Here is a 10,022-nt window from a genome sequence, read left to right as displayed (position 1 = left end):
GGCGGTGTTTGCAGGGCAGTATGCGGCGAATCAACATAACCTGCGCCGCTACGGCCAAATTGATGTCTCTCTCTCGGAGATCTCGAATACGGCCCTGCAGCAAGGGCACGTCCTTGGACGGCCCCCAGTTAAGTCCTTTATTGACCCATGACGCTAGCCGTGGTGGGGGACCCGAGAGAAAAGCAGGCGGCGTCACCCATGTGGTGCCCCTGGGGGCTGTGATGTAGAACCACTCCCGTTGCCATAATCCGAACTCCTCTTGAAAAGAGCCCTCGGGCCATGGGGCATCGGCAATCTTGCTTATAGTTGCACCTCCGCACTCAGCGTGCTGCCCCTCGATCATCTTCGGTTCTACCTTGAAGGTTTTAAGCCACATCCCGAAGTGAGGAGTAACATGGAGGAAGGCCTCACACACGATAATAAACGATGAGATTTGGAGGATGGACTCCGGAGCTAAGTCGTGAAATTCCAGCCCGTAATAAAACATGAGCCCCCTCACAAAGGGATCAGTCGGGAAGCCTAGCCCCCGAAGGAAGTGAGATGTGAACACCACACTCTCACTGGGCTGGGGAGTGGGAATAGCCTGCCCTTGAGCAGGCAGCCTATGTGAGATTTCGCCGGTCAGATACCTGGCATCTCTCAGCTTTCGCACGTCTTCTTCTGTAATGGAGGAAGGCATCCACCGGCCTTGGAGGTCGGAGCCGGACATCATCGAAGGTCTGAAGCGCCTGAATCTGAAGCTTTGGGTGTTGGAACTCGAGGCCAGAGGCGGATTTGATTGGATTGAAAGAAAGGAGTCGAGCCTTGGTCCCTTTATAAAGGGGTTGAATACCAAGAGCCCTCCCCGTGACCGTTTGGGACTCACTTTCAATTATGAAGCCATACCAATGGTGCGGTTGGGTTACCCACACCCGTATTGATGAGAATCCCGGAATAAGGGGACACGATCTCTACTTTGACAAGACGCGCCAAGGAAACCGCCTCGCTAAATGCGCTGAGGTGGGACAGTAAAACGATTCGAATAAAGGTGTGGCTGTGGCATGACATCACGCTACGGAGTACATCAGCAGATTAGATTTGTGCAGATATTATTCTCTCTACAGTGGTATGTGGAACTTATTTTGCAGAGCCAGACACTATCCTTGTGTTCAACATCTTCTATGAAGTATTCGGAGGAGGAACCCGCCTTGCAATGCCGAAGACAATTTGCGCGTCGGACTCGTCGTCATTGAAGCTTGGTTCAGGGGCTACTGAGGGAGTCCTGGATTAGGGGGTGTCCGGATGGCCGGACTATGACCTTTGGTCGGACTCCCGGACTATGAAGATACAAGATTGAAGACTTCGTCCCGTGTCCGGATGGGACTTTCCTTGGCGTGGAAGGCAAGCTTGGTGATACGATATGTAGATCTCCTCCCATTGTAACTGACTCTGTGTAACCCTAGCCCTCTCCGGTGTCTATATAAACCGGAGAGTTTTAGTCCGTAGAACGAACAACAATCATACCATAGGCTAGCTTCTAGGGTTTAGCCTCTCTGATCTCATGGTAGATCAACTCTTGTACTACCCATATCATCAATATTAATCAAGCAGGAGTAGGGTTTTACCTCCATCGAGAGGGCCCGAACCTGGGTAAAAACATCCTGTCCCTTGTCTCCTGTTACCCTCCGCCTAGATGCACAGTTCGGGACCCCCTACCCGAGATCCGCCAGTTTTGACACCGACACCGGGCATGAGCTTGGAAAACCATTTTCAGCTCTTGGAACATCTCATATGCTCTGTGTTGCTCAAAACGCTTTTGGAGCCCCGGTTCTAAGCTGTAAAGCATGCCGCACTGAACTAGGGAGTAATCATCACTACGCGACTGCCAGGCGTTCTAACGTCTTGAGTTGCTGGGAAAACGGGTGCTTCACCTAGCGGTGCATCTAGGACATATGCTCTTTTGGCAGCTATGAGGATGATCCTCAAGTTCCGGACCCAGTCCGTGTAGTTGTTGCCATCGTCTTTCAGCTTGGTTTTCTCTAGGAACACGTTGAAGTTGAGGGCAACATTAGCATGGGCCATTTGATCTACAAGACATATTGCGAACGTTTTAGACTAAGTTCATGATAATTAAGTTCATCTAATCAAATTATTTAATGAACTCCCACTCAGATAGACATCCCTCTAGTCATCTAAGTGATCCATGATCCGAGTCAACTAGGCCGTGTCCGATCATCACGTGAGACGGGCTAGTCATCATCGGGGAACATCTTCATGTTGATCGTATCTTCTATACGACTCATGTTCGACCTTTCGGTCTCTTGTGTCCCGAGGCCATGTATGTACATGTTAGGCTCGTCAAGTCAACCTAAGTGTTTTTGCATGTGTAAATCTGTCTTACACCCGTTGTATGTGAACGTTAGAATCTATCACACCCGATCATCACGTGGTGCTTCGAAACAACGAACTTTCGCAACGGCGCACAATTAGGGGGAACACTTTCTTGAAATTATTATGAGGGATCATCTTATTTACTACCGTTGTTCTAAGCAAATAAGATGTAGAAACATGGTAAACATCACATGCAATCAAATAGTGACATGATATGGCCAATATCATTTTGCTCCTTTTGATCTCCATCTTCGGGGCGCCATGATCATCATCGTCACCGGCATGACACCATGATCTCCATCATCGTGTCTTCATGAAGTTGTCACGCCAATGATTACTTCTACTAATATGGCTAACAGTTTAGCAATAAAGTAAAGTAATTACATGGCGTTATTCAATGACACGCAGGTCATACAATAATTAAGACAACTCCTATGGCTCCTGCCGGTTGTCATACTCATCGACATGCAAGTTGTGATTCCTATTACAAGAACATGATCAATGTCATACATCACATATATATATATCATTCATCACATCCTTTTGGCCATATCACATCACAAGGCATATGCTGCAAAAACAAGTTAGACGTCCTCTAATTGTTGTTGCATGTTTTTACGTGGTTGCAATAGGGTGATAGCAAGAACGTTTCTTACCAACATCAAAACCACAACGTGATATGCCAATTTATATTTACCCTTCATAAGGACCCTTTTCATCGAATCCGATCCGACTAAAGTGGGAGAGATAGACACCCGCTAGCCACCTTATGCAACTAGTGCATGTCAGTCGGTGGAACCTGTCTCACGTAAGCGTACGTGTAAGGTCGGTCCGGGCCGCTTCATCCCACGATGCCGCCGAAACAAGATAAGACTAGTAGTGGCAAGTAAATTGACAAAATCTATGCCCACAACAAAATTGTGTTCTACTCGTGCATAGGAACTACGCATAGACCTATCTCATGATACCATTGTTGAAGATCGTTGCAGAAAATAAAAAAAATTCTACGCATCACCAAGATCAATCTATGGAGTCATCTAGCAACGAGAGAGATAGGAGTGCATCTACATACCCTTGTAGATCGCGAGCGGAAGCGTTCAAGAGAAGGGGGTTGATGGAGTCGTACTCGTCGTGATCCAAATCACCGAAGATCCTAGCGCCGAACGGACGACACCTCCGCGTTCAACACACGTACGGAGCGGAGACGTCTCCCATGCCTTGATCCAGCAAGGAGGAGGGAGAGGTTGAGGAAGAGATCTCCAGCAGCAGCACGACGGCGTGGTGGTGATGGAGAGGCAGTACTCCGGCAGGGCTTTGACAAGCTTCTGCGGAGGAGGAGAGGTGTTGGGGAGGGGAGGGGCTGCGCCTTGGAGGTGTGTTTGAAGCCCTCCCCTCACCCCTCTATTTATAGGGGGAGGAGGAAGGGGGCCGTCCCCCTCTAGATGAGATCTAGAGGGTGGGCGGCGGCCAAGGGGGGGAACTTGCCCCCCAAGCAAGGGGGGTGCCCCTTTAGGGTTCCCCCCCCCCCCCAACCCTAGGTGCATGGGCCCAAGGGGGGATGTGCCCAGCCCTCTAAGGGCTGGTTCCCTTCCCTCTACGGCCCATGAGGCCCTCCGGGAGAGGTGGCCCCTCCCGGTGGACCCCTGGAACCCTTCCGGTGGCCCCGGTACAATACCGGTATGCCCCCGAACTTTTCCGGTGACCGTATTACAACTTCCCATATATAAATCTTCACCTCCGGACCATTCCTGAACTCCTCGTGACGTCTGGGATCTCATTCGGGACTCCGAACAACATTCGGTAATCACATACAAGTCTTCCTAATAACCCTAGCGTCACTGAACCTTAAGTGTGTAGACCCTACGGGTTCGGAATCATGCAGACATGACCGAGACAACTCTCCGGCCAATAACCAACAGCGGGATCTGGATACCCATGTTGAATCTCACATGTTCCACGATGATCTCATCAGATGAACCACGATGTCGAGGATTCAAGTAATCTCGCATACAATTCCCTTTGTCACACAGTATGTTACTTGCTCGAGATTCGATCGTCGGTATCCCAATACCTCGTTCAATCTCGTTTCCGGCAAGTTACTTTACTCATTCCGTAATGCATGATCCCGTGACCAACCACTTGGTCACATTGAGCTCATTATGATGATGCATTACCGAGTGGGCCCAGAGATACCTCTCCGTCATACGGAGCGACAAATCCCAGTCTCGATTCGTGCCAACCCAATAGACACTTTCGGAGATACCTGTAGTGCACCTTTATAGTCACCCAGTTACGTTGTGACGTTTGGTACACCCAAAGCACTCCTACGGTATCCAGGAGTTACATGATCTCATGGTCTAAGGAAATGATACTTGACATTAGAAAAGCTCTAGCAAACGAACTACACGATCTTGTGCTATGCTTGGGATTGGGTCTTGTCCATCACATCATTCTCCTAATGATGTGATCCCGTTATCAATGACATCCAATGTCCATAGTCAGGAAAACATGACTATCTGTTGATCAACGAGCTAGTCAACTAGAGGCTCACTAGGGACATGTTGTGGTCTATGTATTCACATATGTATTATGATTTCCGGATAACACAATTATAGCATGAACAATAGACAATTATCATGAACAAGGAAATATAATAATAACCATTTTATTATTGCCTCTAGGGCATATTTTCAACAGCTAGGGTTACACAGAGTCGGTTACACATAAGGGAATCTACATATCTGAATTGCCAAGCTTGCCTTCCACGCAAAGGAGAGTCCCACCCGGACACGGGACGAAGTCTTCAATCTTGTATCTTCATAGTCCAACAGTCCGGCATAAGAATATAGTCCGGCTGTCCGAGGACCCCCTAATCCAGGACTCCCTCAACGGCCACTTGCGTGAGATCTGATAGAGATAATATGATAAGATAAATATTTTTGGTATTTTCATGATATAGATTGGAAAGTAAAAGATGCAAATAAAAGTAGATGGAAAACTTATATGATAAAAGATAGATCCGGGGACCATAGGTTTCACTAGTGGCTTCTCTCAAGATAGCATAAGTATTACGGTGGGTGAACAAATTACTATCGAGCAATTGGTAGACAAGTGCATAGTTATGAGATTATCTAGGCATGATGATGTATATAGGCATCACATCCGCAACAAGTAGATTGAAACGATTCTGCATCTACTACTATTACTCCACACATTGACTGACTCCTGCCTGCATCTAGAGTATTAAGTTCATAAGAACAGAGTAACGCATTAAGCAAGATGACATGATGTAGAGGGATAAACTTATGCAGTATGATATAAACCCCATCTTTTTATCCTCGATGGCAACAATACAATACGTGACTTGCTGCCCCTGCTGTTACTGGGAAAGGACACCGCAAGATTGAGCCCAAAGCTAAAAACTTCTCCCATTGCAAGAAAAATCAATCTAGTAGGCCAAACCAAACTGATAATTCAAAGAGACTTGCAAAGATAACTTAATCACACATAAAAGAATTCAGAGGAGATTCAAATATTTCTCATAGATAAACTTGATCATAAACCCACAATTCATCGGATCTCAACAAACACACCGCAAAAAAGAGTTACATCGAATAGATCTCCAAGAAGATCGAGGAGAACTTTGTATTGAGATTCAAAGAGAGAGAAGAAGCCATCTAGCTAATAACTATGGACCCGAAGGTCTGTGGTAAACTACTCACAACTCATCGGAAAGGCCTTAGAGATGATGTAGAGGCCCTCCATGGTCGATTCCCCCTCAGGCGGAGCGCCGGCGAAGGCTCCAAGATGGGATCTCGCGGATACAGAAGGTTGCGGCGGTGGAAAGAGTTTTTCGTGGTGCTCATGGATGTTTTCGGGGTCCGTGGATATATATAGGAGGAAGAAGTATGTCGGTTGACGCTCGAGGATGCCTCGTTCGCTTCTTGACGTCCACTCCAAGTCTCCCGGATTGCGTTTGTTCCAAAAAGATCGCTTCCGAAGGTTTCATTCCGTTTGGACTCTGTTTGATATTCCTTTCCTTCGAAACACTGAAATTGGAAAAAAAAAGCTATTTGGGCTGGGCCTCCGGTTAGTAGGTTAGTCCCAAAAATGATATAAAAGTGTAGAGTAAAGCCCATAAACATCCAAAACATGTAATATAATAGCATGGGACAATAAAAATTATAGATACGTTGGAGACATATCATTGTGCTCCTCTTTTACTGTTGTTTGTGCTGCCAATATACTGTTGTTGTGCACTTGTGCTCCTCTTTTACTGATGTCAATATATTGTTGTTGTGTACTTGTGCTCCTCTATTACTGTTGTTTTGCTGTTGTTGGTATCCATGGAGATCCCCATGGGGATCGGGTACCCGTTGTTAGCGGGCATGGGGACTGTTCCCCCCCCCCCCGCGAAGGTGGGCGGGGCTAGCAGGGATCAGGGCAGGGATGGTGGCGTGCCCCCCAGTGATCCCCGTCCTCGTTGCCATCTTGAAACCCGTAGGGTCCGCACGCTTAACGTTCGATGACGATTTTGTATTATATGGGTTTTGTGATCTGGTGACCGAATGTTGTTCGGAGTCCCGGATGAGATCACACACATGAGAGGAGTCTCTAAATGGCCGAGAGGTAAAGATTCATATATTGGACGATGATATTCGGACACCAGAAGTGTTCTGGGGGTACCGGGTACATATCGGGTCACCGGAAGGGGTTCCGGGCATCCCTCCGACAACTACATGGGCCTAATGGGCCAAGAACAGACCAGCCCCTGGGGGGCTGGTGCACCACATGTAGGCCAAAATAAGGGGGAAGGAAAGAGGGGAAGAGAGAAAGGAAGGGGAGCAATTCGGCCTTCCCCTTCCTTCTTCCTCCCTCCTCCTTCCTTCCCCCTCCGGATGAATATGGAAGGGGGGAGGCCGAATTGGGAGGCGCCCAAGTAGGATTCCACCTACTTGGGGCGCCCCTTGGCCGCCTCTCTGATACGTCTCCAACGTATCTACTTTTCCAAACACTTTTGCCCTTGTTTTGTACTCTAACTTGCATGATTTGAATGAAACTAACCCGGACTGACGCTGTTTTCAGCAGAACTACCATGATGTTGTTTTATGTGTAGAAAAGAAAAGTTCTCGGAATGACCTACAAATCCACGGAGGGACTTTTCAGAATTAATAATAATTTTTGGCGAAAGAATCAGGGCCCAGGGCCTGTCCACGAGACAGGGGGCGCCCCCCTAGGGCGCACCCCCCTATCTCGTGGGGCCCCCGGACCTCCTCCGACCTCAACTCCAACTCCATATATACCGTCTCGGGGAGAAAAAATCAGAGGAGAAAGTTTTATCGCGTTTTACGACACGGAGCCGCCGCCAAGCCCTAATCTCTCTCGGGAGGGCTGATCTGGAGTCCGTTCGGGGCTCCGGAGAGGGGGATTTGTCGCCGTCGTCATCATCAACCATCCTCCATCACCAATTTCATGATGCTCACCGCCGTGTGTGAGTAATTCCATCGTAGGCTTGCTGGACAGTGATGGGTTGGATGAGATTTACCATGTAATCAAGTTAGTTTTGTTAGGGTTTGATCCCTAGTATCCACTATGTTCTGAGATTGATGTTGCTATGACTTTGCTATGCTTAATGCTTGTCACTAGGGCCCGAGTGCCATGATTTCAGATCTGAACCTATTATGTTTTTATGAATATATGTGTGTTCTTGATCCTATCTTGCAAGTCTATAGTCACCTATTATGTGTTATGATCCGACAACCCCGAAGTGACAATAATAAAGATACTTCTCGGTGATGACCGTAGTTTGAGGAGTTCATGTATTCACTATGTGTTAATGCTTTGGTCCGGTTCTCTATTAAAAGGAGGCTTTAATATCCCTTAGTTTCCACTAGGACCCCGCTGCCACGGGAGGGTAGGACATAAGATGCCATGCAAGTTCTTTTCCATAAGCACGTGTGACTATCTACGGAATACATGCCTACATTACATTGATGAATTCGAGCTAGTTCTATATCACCCTATGTTATAACTATTGCATGAGGAATCACATCCGACATAATTATCCATCACTGATCCATTGCCTACGAGCTTTTCATATATTGTTCTTTGCTTATTTACTTTTCCGTTCCTACTGTTACAACTACTACGAAAACCCGACAACATTTACCTGTTACCATTATTATCATACCACTTTTGCTACTAAATACTTTGCTGCAGATACTAAGTTATCCAGGTGTGGTTGAATTGACAACTCAACTGCTAATACTCAAGAATATTCTTTGGCCCCCCTTGTGTCGAATCAATAAATTTGGATCGAATACTCTACCCTCGAAAGCTGTTGTGATCCCCTATACTTGTGGGTTATCAAGACTAATTTCTAGCGCCGTTGCCGGGGAGCATAGCTTTATTCTCTGAGTCACTTGGGATTTATATCTGTTGATCACTATGAAGAACTTGAAAGACTCTAAGACCAAGATTTTGCCCTCAACTACGACGGGAGGTAAGGAACTGCCATCTAGCTCTGCACTAGATTCTCCTTCTGTTATTAGTAGGCTTGCGACACCTAAACCTGCTACTGCTATGAATTCTAATATGTCGCATGTTATTGATGATGCCACTTCTGCTATGCATGATGAAACTACTTCTGTGCGTGATACTACTTTGCCATTAGGTGAATTTCTTGATGACCAACTTGCTAGAGTTAGGGGGAATGAAAATATTGAAGATGCTATTGATGATAGTGATGATGAACGTTTCCCCAATAATTATGTGTTACCTGTTGTTCCTAAGGGTTATGTTATGAACAAAGAAGCTGCTGAAGCTATTCTTGCTTGCAATGATAGAAATGATCTTAAGAAATTATTAGCTAAATGGAAGCAGCAGTCTCTAAATGCTAGAATGAAACCCGATCCTACTTTTGCTACTTCACCTATCTGTGTTACTGATAAGGATTATGAATTCTCTGTTGATCCTGATATTATTACTTTAGTTGAATCTGATCCTTTTTATGGCCTTGAATCTGAAACTGTTGTGGCACATCTTAGCAAGTTGAATGATATAGCCACCCTATTTACTCATGATGAGAAGTCTCGCTATTTATATATCCTTAAGATTTTCCCGTTCTCATTAAAGGGTGATGCTTAGACTTGGTATAATTCTCTTGCTCCTGGTTGTGTGGGTAGTCCCTAGGATATGATTTATTACTTCTCTGCTAAATATTTCCCTGCTCATAAGAAACAAGCTGCCTTGCGGGGAATATATAATTTTGTGAAAATCAAAGAAGAGAGTCTCCCACAAGCTTGGGGGAGGCTTCTCCGGTTGCTTTATGCTTTGCCTGATCATCATCTTAAGAAAACTGAAATACTTGATATCTTTTATAATGGACTAACCGATGCTTCCAAGGACCACTTGGATAGTTGTGCTGGTTGTGTTTTCAGGGAAAGAACAGTTGACGAAGCTGAAATATTATTGAACAATATGTTGACTAATGAAAATAATTGGACTCTTCCTGAGCCAGTTCCTGAAGTAATTCCTGAACCAATTGAGCCAACTCCTGAGTCTATTCCTAAACCCACTCCGAAGAAGAGAGGTGTTTTATTTCTCAGTCCTGAAGATATGCAAGAGGCAAAGAAATCAATGAAAGAAAAAGG

The sequence above is a fragment of the Triticum dicoccoides genome, chromosome 3B (genome assembly GCF_002162155.2).
Source record: "Triticum dicoccoides isolate Atlit2015 ecotype Zavitan chromosome 3B, WEW_v2.0, whole genome shotgun sequence".
NCBI lineage: Eukaryota > Viridiplantae > Streptophyta > Magnoliopsida > Poales > Poaceae > Triticum > Triticum dicoccoides.
This window is presented reverse-complemented; position numbering follows the sequence as displayed.